We start from the raw sequence: 2,471 nt of genomic DNA on the forward strand, positions 1-2,471 counted from the left end.
AAAAATATTTTCCTTTTATTTTAATTTAAAATTCGAATTCTCTCTCTCTCATCTCTTTCTATTTATTTATTTACTTACTAACACTTCTCCTCTTCTTATAATTCAAACCCTCCCTCCCTCTCTGTGTTCGAATTCTTCATCTTCTCTCTTCTTCATTCTACTCTTCTATTCTTCTACTCACATAAAGGAATCTCTATACTGTGACATAGAGGATTCCTATTCTTTTTTGTTCTCTTCTTTTTCATATGAGCAGGAGCAAGGATAAGAACATTCTTGTTGAAGCTGATCCGGAACCTGAAAGGACTCTAAAGAGGAAGCTAAGAGAAGCTAAAGCACAACACTCTAGAGAGGACCTGACAGAATTTTTTGAAAAAGAAGAAGAGATGGCAGAACCCAATAAGAATGGTGGAGATGTAAGGAAGATGCTTGGTGACTTTATTGCACCCTCTTCTGACTTCTGTGGAAGGAGCATCTCAATTCCTGCAATTGGAGAAAACAACTTTGAGCTTAAGCCTCAATTAGTTTCTCTAATGCAGCAGAATTGCAAGTTTTATGGACTTCCATTGGAAGATCCTCATCAGTTCTTAGCTGAATTCTTGCAAATCTGTGACACTGTTAAGACCAATGGGGTTAATCCTGAGGTCTATAGACTTATGCTTTTTCCCTTTGCTGTAAGAGACAGAGCTAGGACATGGTTGGACTCACAACCTAAAGATAGCCTGAACTCTTGGAAAAAGTTAGTCAATGCCTTCTTGGCCAAATTCTTTCCACCTCAAAAATTGAGTAAGCTTAGAGTGGAAGTCTAAACCTTCAGACAGAAGGAAGGTGAATCCCTCTATGAAGCTTGGGAAAGATACAAGCAATTGATCAGAAGGTGTCCTTCTGACATGTTTTCAAAATGGAGCATCATATGTATATTCTATAATGGTCTGTCTGAATTGTCCAAGATGTCATTGGACCACTCTGCTGGAGGATCTCTTCATCTGAAGAAGACGTCTGCAGAAGCCTAGGAACTCATTGAAATGGTTGCAAATAACCAATTCATGTACACTTCTGAAAGGAATCCTGTTAATAATGGGACAACTCAGAAGAAAGGAGTTCTTTCCATTGATACTCTGAATGCCATATTAGCTCAGAATAAAATATTGACTCAGCAAGTCAATATAATTTCTCAGAGTCTGTCTGGAATGCAAGCTGCAACAGGCAGTACTAAGGAAGCTTCCTCTGAAGAAGAAGCTTATGATCCTGAGAATCTTGGAATGGAAGAGGTGAATTACATGGGAGAATCCTATAGAAACACCTATAATCCTTCATGGAGGAATCATCCTAATCTCTCATGGAAGGATCAACAGAAGCCTAATCAAGGCTTCAATAATAATCATGGTGGGAGAGCACAGTTTGGCAATAGTAAACCTTTTCCATCATCTTCTCAGCAACAGACAGAGAATTCTAAGCAGAGTCTCTCTGACTTAGCAACTGTAGTCTCTGATCTATCTAAGACCACTCTCAGTTTCATGACTGAAGCAAGGTCCTCCATTAGAAATTTGGAGGCACAAGTGGGTCAGCTGAGTAAAAGAGCTACTGAACTCCCTCCTAGTACTCTCCCAAGGAATACAGAAGAAAATCCAAAAAGAGAGTGCAAGGCCATAAATATACCTAACATGGCCGAACCTGGAGAGGAGGAAAAGGCAGTGATTTCCAGTGAGGAAGACCTCAATGGACGTCCACTAGCCTCCAAGGAGTTCCCTAATGAGGAACCAAAGGAATCTGAGGCTCATATAGAGACCATAGAGATTCCACTGAACTTACTGTTGCCATTCATGAGCTCTGATGAGTATTCTTCCTTTGAAGAGGATGAAGACATTGTTGAAGAGCGAGTTGCTCAATATCTAGGAGAAATCATGAAGCTGAATGCCAAGTTATTTGTTACTGAGACTTCGGAGGATGAACCCCCATTGCTCATCAATGAACTAAGTGATCTGGTTCAATTGAAATTACCTCAAAAGAAACAGGATCCTGGAAAGTTCTTAATACCTTGTACCATAGGCACCATGACCTTTGAGAAGGCTCTGTGTGACCTTGGTTCAAGTATAAACCTCATGCCCCTCTCTGTAATGGAGAAACTAGGGATCTTTGAGGTACAAGCTGCTAAAATCTCACTAGAGATGGCAGACAATTCAAGGAAACAGGCTTATGGACTTGTAGAGGATGTCTTGGTGAAGGTTGAAGGCCTGTACATCCCTACTAATTTCATAATCCTAGACACTAGGAAGGAAGAGGATGAATCCATCATCCCTGGAAGACCCTTCCTAGCCACAGCAAGAGCTGTGATTGATATGGACAGAGGAGAGTTAGTCCTTCAACTGAATGAGGACTACTTTTGTTTAAGGCTCAAGGATCTTCTTCTGTAACCATGGAAAGGAATCATGAAAAGCTTCTTTTAATACAGAGTCAAACAGAGCCCCTACACT

The 2,471-nt window shown here is 40.4% G+C and overlaps 1 non-coding gene across 1 annotated transcript; it reads right to left on the minus strand.

Moving 5' to 3' along the window:
* Positions 1 to 785: 785 nt before the first annotated feature.
* Positions 786 to 889, minus strand: LOC148570534 (small nucleolar RNA R71). Its single transcript, XR_015908002.1, has one exon. It is a non-coding gene; the product is annotated as a small nucleolar RNA R71 (small nucleolar RNA).
* Between the last annotated feature and the right edge of the window lie 1,582 nt (positions 890 to 2,471).

The sequence above is a fragment of the Arachis ipaensis genome, chromosome B3 (assembly GCF_059453495.1).
Source record: "Arachis ipaensis isolate K30076 ecotype BB chromosome B3, ASM5945349v1, whole genome shotgun sequence".
NCBI classification, from domain to species: Eukaryota; Viridiplantae; Streptophyta; class Magnoliopsida; order Fabales; family Fabaceae; genus Arachis; species Arachis ipaensis.